Raw genomic sequence first — 14501 nt, 5'->3', positions numbered from 1 at the left:
ATTAAAAAAAAAAGACCAAGGTGGAATCAGATGACCTCTTAGATCTCTTCCATTTTCAAATCTCTGGGTCCATGGACACTCTTTACCGGGGAAAGCCTGAACACCTTAACCTAACACTGAAGACACCACTGTGTGGGCACCACCTGCCTTTGTAGCTTTGTCTCCCAAGATGCCATATCTGTTTAGGCTTCATTTACATATAACCTAAACTTCACTAAATCCCACTTAGTTGCACTTAATCTGCTATATCTTGCTTCCCTAACTGCATGACAAATTCCTATACAGAAGGCAATAGGACTTCTTTCATCTATCTAATAATTCCTTGAAAAATGCCATTTATAAGAACCTCCTAAATAAATGCATATACAGGATTGTTGAATGAATCATAAGGCTATTTATACTACTAAGTTCCAGCCCTTCACTAGCACACAGCCAAAATACTGTCAGTTGGAAACAATGAACATTTCATTCTAAATGGTAGTACAAAGGCTCTTCACTAAGAATAAAGAAGGGATTGAATTTTCATTATAAATGATATATGTGGAAGAGAATCAATGAAAAAAAAACGTGAAGGAAGGCAGCCTAGCAGTACCAGTTCTCAAACTGTATTATAAAATGGTAATCATCAAAAACAATCTGGTACTGGCTAAGAAACAGAGTGGTAGATTTGTGGGATAGAATAGATACATAACACACAGCAATAAATGACCATAGTAATCTAGCATTTGATAAACCCAAAGATACAAGTTTTGGGGAAAAGAACTTGCCATCTGTCAAAAATTGCTGGGAACACAAGAAAGCAGTTTGGTAGAAGGTAGGCATAGAGTAATATCTTACACTTGTATACCAAGATATGGTCAAAATGGGTACATGATTTAGACACAAAGGGTGATATCATAAGTAAATTAGGGGAGCATGGAAAATTTTATCTCTTAGGTCTATGGATAAAGGAAGAATTTTATAACCAAACAGGAGATAGATAGGATCATAATAGGCAAAATGTATAATTTTAATTATATGAAATTAAAAAGGATCTGCACTACAAAACCAAAGTAGCCAAAATGAGAAGGAAAGCAGGAAACTGGGAAAACAATTCCATATCAAATTTCTCTGAAAAAGGCCTCAGTTCTCAAATATATAAGGAAGTCATATTTATAAAAATAGGAACCATTCCTCAAATTGATAAATTGTCAAAAGATATGAACAGCAGTTTTCAGAAGAAATCAAAGCTATCTACAGTCACGTGAAAGAATAATCTAAATCACTATTAGAGAAATGCAAAATAAAACAACTCTAAGGTACTGCCTTATACCTATCAGGTTGATTAACATGAAAAAAAAAGGGAAAAGACAAATGTTAGAAGGAATGTGGAAAATAGGGACACTGATGGATCGTATTCTTGGTGGAGTTATGAACTGGTGCAACAATCATTCTTAAGAGAACAGTTTGGAACTATGTCTAACAGGCTAAAAAACTGTGCATACCCTTTCACCCAGCAATACATCACAAAAATATTTAAAAGTGGGGAAGACCTATTTTTTAGAAAAATATTTATAGCAGTTCTTTTCGTGGTGACAAAGAACTGGAAATTGAGGAGATGCCCATCAATTAGGGAATGGCTGAACAAGTTGTAATATATAGCTGTGATGGAATACTATTATACTATAAGAAATGATGAGCTGGTTGATTTTAGAAAGACATGGAAAGACTTATGTGAAATAATGAAAACTAAAATGGGAAGAACCAAGACAACATTGTATATAGTAAAAGCAATATTGTTTGAAGAATATTTGTGAACAACTACATTATTTACTCAAATCAACTATAAAGGAAGATGCTGTACACCTCCAAAGAAATAAATGATAGAAGTCCATCTAGTATGGTTTTACGTAGATTTGTAAATCTACATCAAATGATGGCCTTCTCTAGTGAGGGGTGGGGAAAGAAAGAGGGAGATAATTTGGAAATTAAAATGTAACCAAAATAAATAAAGAGAAAAAAAGAAATTATGAGAGGGAAAAACGTGAGAAGACTTATGTGAGGTGATATAAAGTGAAGTAAGCAAAACCAGAATAACATTGTATACAGAAACAGCAATAGTGTAATGATGATCAACTGTGAAAGACTTGACTGCTTTGATTAATACAGAAAAGGACTCACAATGCAAATGGTATCTCCAGAAAGAGAACTCATAAACTCTGAATGCAGATTGAAACATTTTATTTCACTTTATTTTTCTTGCTATTTAATTAATTAATTCATTTTGTTTATTTATTTAGCAATGTTACTGATACAGATATATGTTTCACATGACTTCATAGACATACTGGCTATCATATTACTTGTCTTCTCAATTGCTGAGGGAGATCGTGGAGGGAGTGAGAGAATTCAGAACTTAAAATAAAAAATAAGAATGTTCAAAAATTTAGCTACATGTATCTATACAATTCATCACCTAGAATGTCATTTGCTTATCTAAACAGGATGTTATTCAGTTTCCTAAATTGTGCATGCCACAAATAATAGCAAAATTAAGCACATTATAGTGTTACAACTCCAATTTATATAAATATATACAGTCTCTTCGTTTATGATTGTTGAATCTTATTTTATAATCTTGATAAAAAAACATGTAATGAGTAATGAAATCTATATATAGACAGGTAAATAGATAATCTCAATTTGAATCAGAATTGTTACTTGTCTCTTTCCTATATGTTTGTCTACCTTATCCCAAGAGAGCTGTTGGAAAGACTTGCTACATTTCCCATATTGCCCAATGATCAGTCATAACAGCTGGTGATACAGATATATAAAATGGGGTACATTCTTCTGCTGGGAATTTCTTCATGCAAATAGAATTAACATATGGTGCTAACAATTTTTCTGTGTCAGAAATAGAGTAACACAACATACCCCATCTTAAAATGTTTGGAATATGACAGGAATTATTTCAAGCACACATATTTACCTCAGAAAGAAGGTTCTGAAATGTAAAATTTTTGATTTGGAGACTGTAAAATCAAAGTTGCTATAAGGCCAGGGATCTTTACAGTGCTAGCATGAATATTTAGATCAACCAGGATACCTATAACTCTCTCAGATAATAGAGCTTCCTTCATTTTCTTTGGCTATTTACCCTGACATCAAAATAGAGTATTTTATGATTATCTATTTATTATCTTTCATGGTATTATGTCTATGCGATGTTTCAATAAAATGATTTTTGTAATGAAACCTATATTGTGTCCTTGGTAATATGTGACTTTGTCTTATCTGGGCTCCTATTTTTTTTCATCAATAAAAGCAAAGAGATGTACTTAATGACCTCTATGGTCCAGCTTCCATTCTGTTCTCCATTGATTCAATCTGCTACACAGTTGCTAAAATAATTTCTGCAAAGTATAAATCTGATCACATACTGCCGTGCTCCCTAATGAATAAAGGATAAACTACAAAGTTCCCAGGTTGGCATTTAAAACCATTCACAGTTTGATTTCAGCAGCCTTCTCCACCCTGGGCTTGCCAAGGTGAGTTCCTGCTTGAGACAACCATTTCAGGAAGTGACTGAACTATCCATTTCTTCTCTATCAGTTCCATCTCTGACTCTTCCTGCTTTTCTGCTTCCCTTCTCTTCCCCTCCCCATACCCTGCTTTCCAACTTCCTTTTCTGTGTTATCTTCCCCCATTAGATTGCCATCTCATTGAAGGTAGGGACAGATGTTTTTTTCCTTGTGCTTATATTCCCACCTCTTAGTACTAGTGCTACCGGTACTCATAAACACTTAATATATTTCCCCCCTCTCTTATCTTTTGAGGTTGATATTATCATCATCAACCCCCCCATTGCAGCTAGACTGGCATACTTTTCTACTTTGAACCGGGTGCTCCATCTCCAGCCTTCATGTCTTTGCTCAGGCTGTATCCTGGGCCATCACCAGTCATCTTGACTTCTCTCTTGCCACTGGCCTTAGATGGCTCTGGAAGAGAAAGCGAGGCTGATGACTTTGTGCAAGTCTGCCTCAATCCAATTCACAGGCAAGTCAAGATCTCACCCTGTGATGTCCTTGGCCCTCTTCAAAAAGGAAGGAAAAGAGGCAGCTGGGTGGCACAGTGGATAGAGCACTGGCCCTGGAGTCAGGAGGACCTGAGTTCAAATCTGGCCTCAGACACATGATACTCACTAGCTGTGTGACCCTGGGCAAGTTACTTTGCCCAGTTGCCTTGCCAAAAACAAAACCAAAAAAGAGGGAAGGACAAACAACAACACCTGGTGGCTGGAATGTACTCCATCTACACTTCAGAAAATCTCTGGCTTTTTTCAGGGTTTACCTCATATAGTACCTCTGGTAGGAAGCTCCTGATTGCTTTGGTTGTTAATGTACCCTCTTTTCCTCTCAAATTTTCATATAGATGCTTATGAGGCCACATGCTAAGCCATAACTCCCTCCCTACTGCAAACTTCTTGAGGACAGGGACTATTTACTATTTTATCCTTGTATCTTCAGTGCCTGGCACAGTGCATTACATAAGAGAAGGTACTTAATAAATACTTGTTTTATTGGATCAAATTAGTTCCCAGCTATGACATTCTGTGATTCCAAAGGAAATTATGGTGCATATTAAAGATGGACATTCAAATACAGTCTCATAGGAAAACATACCTGGATAGGACATTGAGGTTTCCACTTTGTCCTATTTTTCTTCCAAGTAAATTAATATACAGATACCTTCTGCCTCAAATTTTTTTTCTGTAGTCTTGAAATTCTTGTTGACCAACATGTCAGTGTGTCACTTTCAAATCCACTTTCATTGTTCACATAGCAAATACATTGCTACTATTTTCGTATTTTCATTTACCTCACTGTAATTATTGAATTATATGATATGGCACTAAGAGCAACTAGTGGTATTACCACACAACTCTGAATTATTGCGTTTCTATACATGCTTTAAAATGGTTTAACTAGAGGGGCGGAGCCAAGATGGTGGAGTGAAAGCAGTGACTTGCTTGAGCTCTCCCCCAAACCCCTCCAAATACTCATAAAAAATGGCTCTAAACAAATTCTGAAGCAGCAGAACCCACAAAAAGACAGAGTGAAACAAATTTTCAGCCCAAGACAACCTGGATGATTGATCAGAAAGGTGTATCGTACCGGGCTGGGAGCGCAGTGCAGCGCGGCATGGGCGCGCAGGCCGCAGCAAACGTGGAGCAGGCCTCAGAGGACTGAATCGCGGGCAGCTGTGGAGGTTTCCAGACTCCTCAATCCACGAATGTCAAAGACAACTTAGAAGGTCAGGGAAAAGTCTGTGTCTGTCGGTGGTCAGAGAGGAAGGCGGGGTCTCAGCTCCATTCCCCAAGAGCCTGGCCTGGGGGGGGCAGCTGCTTCCCGAGCTTCCGGCCCACAGACTGAGGGGGAATCCAGTGGCTGATCAGAGAGGGACTGCAGGGATCTCTTTGCCAGTGCTGAGGCAGGAATCTCTTGCTTTGCCGTGTGTGTGGATCTGGGTCACAGTTCTGGGCGGCAGTGCTGGGGTGAGGAGGAGCGCTGGCGTGGTGGAGCTTGTAGTGGCTGTGGAGAGGAACCCTTCCTCACAGTTACAGGACAGAAAGGAATACTGTGTCACAGGCCAGGAAAGGAGTAAACACCTCACCTTTATCATACCACCTTGGAAGAACTGAAAATTTACAGGTCCCTACAAGTATCTCTGAAAACAGCTACACAAACCCCTGAAGCTTGGGACAGTACACTCTCCACATTGGAAGCAGACTCTTACCTTAACAAGGAGTTTAAAACTCAAGTAATTGGCTGGGATCATGAGCAAGCAGTGCAAAAAGAGTCAGACTATATTATCTTACTTTGGTGAAAAAGAAGATCAAAATATACAACCAGAAGAAGACAACAAAGTCAAAGCTCCTACATCCAAAGCCTCCAAGAAAAATATGAATCAGTCCCAGGCCTTGGAAGAGCTCAAAAGGGATTTTGAGAAGCAAGTAAGGGAAGTAGAGGAAAAACTGGGAAGAGAAATGAGAGTGATGCAAGAAAATCATGAAAAACAAGTCAACAGCTTGCTAAAGGAGACCCAAAAAAATACTGAAGAAAATAACACCTTAAAAAACAGCCTAACCCAAATGGCAAAAGAGGTCCAAAAAGCCAATGAGGAGAAAAATGCCCTAAAAAGAAAAATTGGCCAAATGGAAAAGGAAGTCCAAAAGATTACTGAAGAAAATACTTCCTTAAAAATTAGAATAGAGCAATTGGAAGACAGTGACTTTATGAGAAATCAAGACACTGTAAAACAAATCCAAAAGAATGAAAAATTAGAAAACAATGTGAAATATCTCATTGGAAAAACAACTGACCTGGAAAATAGATCCAGGAGAGAGAATTTAAAAATTATTGGACTATCTGAAAGCCATGATCAAAAAAAGAGCCTAGATATCATCTTTCAGAATTATCAAGGAAAACTGCCCTGATATTTTAGAACCAGAGGGCAAAATAGAAATTGAAAGAATCCACAGATCTCCTCCTGAAAGAGATCCCCAAAGGAAAACTCCTAGGAATATTGTAGCCAAATTCCAGAGTTCCCAGGTCAAGGAGAAAATATTACAAGCTGCCAGAAGGAAACAATTCAAGTACTGTGGAAACACAATCAGGATAACACAAGATTTAGCAGCTTCTACATTAAAGGACCGCAGGGCATGGAATATAATATTCCAGAGGGCAAAGGAGATAGGATTACAACCAAGAATCACCTACCCAGCAAAACTGAGTATAATCCTTCAGGGGAAAAAATGGTCATTCAGTGAAATAGAGGACTTTCAAGCATTCCTGATGAAAAGACCAGAGCTAAACAGAAAATTTGACTTTCAAATACAGGACTCCAGTGGAACATGAAGAGGTAAACAGGAAAGAGAAATCATAAGAGACTTATTAAGATTGAACTGTTTACATTCCTGCATGAAAGATGATATTTGTAACTCATGAGACTTTGTCAGTATTAGGGTAGTTGAAGGAAAAAATTTATGTATGTATATATAGATAGATAGAGGGCACAGGGTGAGTTGAAGATTAAGGGGTCATATCTGGAGAATAAAATTAAGGGATGAGAGAGGATGATACTGGAGAAGAAAGGGAGAGGTAGAATGGGGTAAATTATCTCACAAAAAAAAAACAGAAAAGTCTCTCACAGTGGAGGGGAAACAGGGGAAGGTGAGAGGGAATGAGGGAATCTTATTCTCATAGGATTTGGCTTAAGGAGAGAATAACATACACATTCAATTGGGTATGGAAATCTGTCTTACCCTACAGGAAAATAGGGGGAGAAGGGGACAAGAGAGCAGGGGGTGATAGAGAGGAGGGCAGATTGGGAAAGAGGGTAATCAGAAGCAAATACTTCTGAGGAGGGACAGGGTCAAAAGAAAGAATAGAATAAATGGGAGGGCAGGATAGGATTAAGGGAAATAGAGTTAGTTTTTACAACATGTCTACTAAGGAAGTGTTTTGCATAACTGCACATGTACAACCTATATTGAGTTGCTTGCCTTTTCAATGAGGGTGGGGGAGGGAGGAAGGGAGAAAATTTGGAACTCAAAGTTTTAAAAACACATGTTTTAAAAAAATGTTTTCACATGCAACTGGGAAATAAGAAATACAGGAAATGGGGTACAGAAGTCTATCCTGCTCTACAGGAAAATAGAAGGGGAAGGGGATAAGAGAAGGGAGGGGGGAGAGATAGAAGAGAAGGCAGACCAGGGGAAGGGGTATTCAGAATGCATGCCATCTTGGGGTGGGGGGAGGGGTGAGAAATTTTGAGCTCAAAAACTTGTGGAAGTGAATATTGAAAACTAAAAAATAAATAAATTCATATTTAAAAAAAAAGAAAGAAATTGAAGTGGTTAGAAAATAAGCACTTCTTCAAGAATTTCAAAAAAAAAAGAACAAAAATCTGTTGGGAGAAAAAAAATAAATGGTTTAACTGAATTATATAGACTTTTAACTGAATATATATATGTATTTTTTTTTCGAAAGAAGGAAAATCAGGAACCAACCTGCTGCCTAAAGTGATATGTACATAGTCACAATGGGGTTTATTCTTCCACCAAAATAACTGTCTAGTCATAAGTTGGAGTCTTTATCTAACGTATTTACTCTTTTAATCTGCCAGGTGGATTTGATTATTACCCCAGTGGATTTTTGGGCAGCTAGGTGCTGCATTGAATTTGAAATCAGAAAGACTGGAGTTCAAATCTGACCTAGTTGAATGATCCTGAGCAAGTCACTTAACCTCTGTCTGCCTCAGTTTCTTCATCTATAAAATGGAGACAATAACAGCATCTATCAGGATTGCTGTGAGGATGAGATAGTATTTGTGAATCATAATGTGTTGTATAAATGCTAGCTATTATTATTTATATAATATGATTTTTAGGACCACAAGAGAAGCACTCTGTGAAACCCTGAATTATTATCTCTCATTATGTAGAGAGAATATACATTTATATGTAACATACACATATATAATGTACACCATATATTGCACATATATAGCATATACTACATGTATCCCCAAATTGTGATAAATATATACATATATATTACATTTATAGATATATACCATATTTATCTCTGTATATCATATTATATGTGATACCTGTCTATATGTCTATACATCATGGTTTGGGGGTACACATACATATATATTTATATAATATGTATATATACATCTATGTGTGGGGGGTGTGTGTGTGTGTGTGTGTGTGTGTCCCTGTACAGGGTGGAGAGTTAGACTAGATAATCATTAAGGTCCCTGTCTAGGAGCCTGGGATTCTATAAATATTCTCCAGTTGGTTAGCAAGAGCAAAACCATTGGTCAAAAATCCAATTGAATAACTGTTCTCTCCATGCAATAGGAAACAATCACTTTGAGATAATTATTATTATATTTTATATTATATTAATGTATTACTATAATAAAGATTATTAAAGGAAGCGATAGTCCTTGCATTGCTTAGACAAATACTCAGCTAAAAGGGATGACATGGCAGAGATATTTACGCACACAAAGTTAAAATTTTATTTGTTTTCTGGCTAGATAAATACCAAAACAACCTGCAATAATGGAAAGATCACTGGTCTGGGAAGTTACTGAGTTCGAAACCTATTTCTGACAATTTAGTTGAGTGATAGTGGGCAAGTTAGTTTACCCATGTTTTCCTCAGTTTCTGCAACAGCAAAATAGGGATAATAATAACACTTATTTCACACAATTGTTGAGAGGATCAAATGAGATGATGTTTATAAATCATTTTGCACAGTGCCTAGCACATAATAAGCACCTTGTAAATATATATTCCCTTCTCATTCCCTATTCCCACTTAAGTTCTTTGCACCTCAGTTTCCTCCTATAAAAAGTTGACAACATTTGTAAAGCATACCTGCTACTCAGAGTGAGAATATGCATGCAAATCCCTTTGCAAACCTTTAAGTGCTATAGAGATGTCAGTTATTAGTATGATTTTTAAAATAAGTTGATTGTTACAATAGTTAGGCTATTTGTGCATAGAGAAAGGATTACTAAACATCCAAAGCCATATGCCCCTCAAAAAGAAATAGATATTGTAGATCACCTGGTTTTTCCCTAGTGCCTACTGTTCTAGTAGTAATTTGGAATCCCTGGATGGGAACATATGTGAGTGGGAGAAAAAAAAAGATAGTTTTGATGAGAAGGTAAAACAAGATAATTTTAGTTATAACTTTCTTAGCTTGAACTGTCTACTAGACTAATGGGATTATACACCTGGTAAATAGCAAACACCATTATTCTTTATTTGCTTAGTTGTAGAACCCTCTCCTTTTTTTTTTGGAAAACCAAAAATAAAAAAGAAGACAAAATTGAGGAATAATTTTTTGATAAAGTAAACTTCCAACTTCTGAGTTCTGTAGAAACTGAGATTGCTCTACTTTATCATTATACCAAACAGTTGCAAATCTTAAATGAACACATCAATTATTCATGATTCTAAGGTCATGAATGCCAGCTATAAAATATTGATCAGATGATGTAAATATTTAAAAGCCCTGGTGAGAAACACATTCTCTAAAAGCATTTCTGCAGCAGAGTGAATAAACACCAATTTGACAGAAATGGTTGACAATCAAATAACAAGAGGAATTATTTAAAGGCATGTACGATAAGGTTAAACATATGGCCACAGCGATCACTTCCTTATGCTCATATCCCATACAAAGCTGTACTTTAAATTCAAAAGCCATTTAATCCGATGCATCCAAGTTGTGATGTACCCACCCAGATCTATATTTGGTCATTCCAGTCCTTCCATGTTTTCTTTGTTTTTAAGTTGAATTTCATAAAATGAATGCAGATGTATATATACTTTCATGTGTGTATAGATACAGATACAAATATAGATGCACTCAGGAGTAAATTCTGCAAGAGAGTATTTTAAGCAGGATTTATGGGGAGTTATATTTACAGGTCTTCAAAGGCATTATTGGTAGTATTTTAAATATCCTCACCTGAAGTATAACAACATGGTGACTGTTAGAAAGCATGTGAATCATGTCCATTGGAAGTTGAAATAAGGAGTGCATGCCCACTATTTCCCAAACATATGTGAGTACTGAGTGAGTAATAAGCATTCCCTCCTTTACAAAGACAAACACATTTGGATTCCTGGTCAGCTCTCAGCTACAGTGTTGGCCAAGTTTGGGATTTTAGGGATTCCACAGGAAAAGAGAGGACATACTATCATTGTGGTAACACTGAAAGTGCTTTCAGGCTCTGAGTAGCCTTGGACCTCAGGCCACTGACATTTTCTTTTTCTAGAAATTCAATGATACCCAATCTTTTACTTCTAGATTTATGAAGAGAGATTTGGATTTGGAGTATTTTATCTTTTTTTGTGAGTATTCCAGAAAATCAATTAGTTGGGGAAAAGAAAAGGATAGACAGTGAAGAAAATTCTAACCTAAGGATTATCTAGTAAATCAATTTTCTTTTTAAATGATTAGATGAAGCTGCTTCTGCCTGACAGTCTCAAATAGTTTAGAAAGGAAAACATGCTTTGATGGAAACTGTAAATGCAAGTTTATCATCTTGACATCTTGAAATGTCCTGTTTTTGATGAAAAGAAAAAGTATTTTACAGTTTTCCAATTCATTCACAGAGAAGCCTGGTGCCACATCATGGTGTTGGAAGGGGGCCTGGAGGTTATCTGAGCAGGAATCCTCTCTATGACATGCCTGGCAAGAATTCATCTGGCTTCTGCTTAATGACCTCCAGTGGTGGGACACCCATTCCATCTTGGGGCAACCTACTTCACTTCTGCCAAGCACTGATAAGTGTTTTTCCTTATAGTGAGATGGAATATTGCTCTCAGCTACTTCTGTCCATTTTTCCTAATTCTGTACTTTTGGATGCATGTGGCCCTTATTTTCAAGTATTCATTATCAGAACCCTGGTAATTGTGCGGTTGGAGGAGGGAAAAAGAACTGTTCTGGACCTACTTTCATTTTCTTTCTCTGTGGGAGGACAACCCCTCAAGTTATGTATGTAGGTCAGCTGCAGTTCTATTATATATAGTCTTAAGAGTAATCATCACCCAGTCCTACAGCATTCTCTGTACTCAAGACAATGGGCAGCTAGCACTAAAGCCTGGCATGAGACTTCCACAGAATATACACATGGAGCACAAAACACAGGCAGCAAGTCCCCCAGGAAGACCAGAATTCCTGGAATAGAAATGCTCTGCCATGAAGATGTAATACTTGGCTCTCTGGCTCTATCCTAAAATACACAGTTCAGCTACAGCTACAGTACTATTATGAGCCAGCCTGAACACCAATCCAGAAGGTCTGATTTGCTCCACTTTTAGAGCGAAAATGAGTTTGAAAGAGTGGCTATTGCCCTCCTCATCAGGGTACTAAGATACTTCTTGTCTTCGTAGATTAATTTCCTCTCCTATATGATTGTGGTATTGATAAGTTGTTTTGTTCTGTTCTTAACAGGGAAAGGGAAGGGTATAAGCATTTGCATAGTGCCTACGCCTACTATGTGTCAGGCACTGAGCTATGTAAATTACAAATATTAACTCATTTAATCGTCATAGTAATCCTGGGAGATAATTGCTAATATTATCTTCATTTTACAGCTAAGGAAACTGAGGCAGGCAGAGGTTAAGTGACTTGATCAGAGTTACACTGCTAATAGGTGACTGAGGCTAGATTTGAACCCAGGTATCACCCTCAAACAGGACTCTATCCACTCTGCCAAGGGAGCAAACACTGAATTTGAAGTCATGAGACCTACATTTGAATACTGCTTCTGACACTCACTTGCTATGTGACCCTGGAAAAATCTTTTAATTTTTCTATGCCTCAGTTTCCTTATTCATAAAGTAATCATGGGATAAATCCACTACCAGAAATGTAGCCATCACTTTCTTTTTTTTCTTGTGAGGCAAAAACATTGGAGTAAGAGGCAGGTGATGGCACCCTGGTACGTAAGACAGTCAAATCATGGTTACAGGTGAAAAGGTGAGAAGCCCCCACAGTTGGTCCCCATAGTGGCACCAAGAGAGGGGTGTCATGATCATCACATGACGGCAGCAGTGTAGACTTAAAGCCAGAAGGAGGCTTAGAGGCTCTCTAGTCAATCTCCTCATTTTGCAAAGAAGAAAATTGTGAGTCAGAAAAGTTAAGTGATTTCATCAAGATCACACAGTAGAAAGTGAGATAGGCTGAATTTGAATCCAGTTCCTCTGATGCCAAATCCAGTTTTCTTTATACTGAATCACTGAGACAGAAGCCTACAGTTGGTAACTTACAAGCCGTTATATCATAGAGAAGAGATTATTGGGGGATTGCAAAGGAAGATTCAGAGATTACATGATGGTCAGCCGAGCATGCCCAGGAGGAGGAAGTGCAGCCCAGAGAGATGCTGACACCCTGGATTAAAGCACCATTAACCAAAGAGTAGGTATAGCTCTATTTGTTCCCTACCTCAGAGTGGGATTGGGAAGAAAGAGCTTTGTAAAAGTTAGTGTTAAATAGATGCAAGTTACTGCTCCTGATGCTGCTGTTGTTGTTACTGTGGAGTCAAATTAAGTCAGCAATCATTTATTAATCTCTTACCTTGGGGTGAGGCACTGTACTAAACCCTGGGAATACAAACACAAATAAAAATAAAGTCAGTCTTGGCCCTCAAGGAGCTTATACCCTAATGGGTTAGGACAACACATAAAAAAAGCCAAAGCAGGGAAGCGGGGGAGGAAGGAGATAAAGACACCCAGTGGGAGGGCATTGTAGAGAAAGTCCCAGGGAGTCAAGACTACCTTCTGGAGTGGGCTGAAGACATGGCTGGCCTGGGCCTCCTCCCTAAAATGGAGATTCTGGGAGAAACCAGCCGATCAGAAGGAGCAGACACAGAAGAAGAGAGTTCTTCCAATCTGTGAAGATTGGAAATGCAGTGAGATTCCAGGGTGAAGAGGTTTCCGGGGCACTGTAGAGAAAGACTGAAAGAATCAGGAGTGTGGTCTAGAGGGGAATGAAAGGCCCTGGAGAGCCTTGCACTCCTATGCGCACTGTATGAAATACTGTGCAAAACAAACACACATGTCACACTCTAATGCAAATATGCCCATTGTTATCACACGGGAAGTTTATACAAAATATTTCTTTTTATACATTAACGTTTATGTTGTGTGCTCATGTGTCCCAAGGTGAAGAATGTGACAGAGGATGGTGACAATCACTTGAGCAATGTCAACCACTATTACTTGACTTGCATTCCTGAAAAGTTCTCTTTCATTCACATTTCCCCAGAAAGAAATATGTGGTTTGGTGGCTAGAAACCACACTGCTTTGATAGCATGCTGAAATATTGAATCATCACTGATGCTTCCAAGTCTCATATCTGAAAATCAGTTGAGATCCAATTCCAACAGCAGAGATTAATAGAAAACATTTAACAAAGTAATGACATTTTTTGTCCTCCTTTGTGGATTTTACTTACCCCTCATTTATTAGAGGAAAGTAGCTTAAGGCCTTTGTTTTTCAGTCATGTCTGACTCTTCATGACCCCATTTGTGATTTGTTTTTGGCAAAGATACTGGAATAGTTTGCCATTTGCTTTGCCAACTCATTTTACAGATGAGGAAACTGAGGCATACAAGGTTAAGGGACTTGCTCAGGATCGCATAGCTAGTAAGTGTCTGAGGCCAGATTTGAATTAGGAAAGATGAGTTTTCCTGACTCGAAGCCTGGTGATTTATCTACTTTGCCACCTAGCTACCCTAGCTTAAGGCTTAGAGAAATTAAATGACCTGCCCAAAGTCACACAGATAATGACCAGCAGAAATGGGATATCAAACTAGATGCTTTGACTGCAAATCTTGCATGCTTTCCATCATACCATGCTTTGAGACAAATGTTTTTTATGATATAGCTGATCATTATCTATTTGATCACCTGAGTCTT

This window comes from Phascolarctos cinereus, unplaced genomic scaffold, assembly GCF_003287225.1.
Source record: "Phascolarctos cinereus isolate Bilbo 61053 unplaced genomic scaffold, phaCin_HiC Scaffold_4;HRSCAF=312, whole genome shotgun sequence".
In the NCBI taxonomy this organism is placed as follows: domain Eukaryota; kingdom Metazoa; phylum Chordata; class Mammalia; order Diprotodontia; family Phascolarctidae; genus Phascolarctos; species Phascolarctos cinereus.
This window is presented reverse-complemented; position numbering follows the sequence as displayed.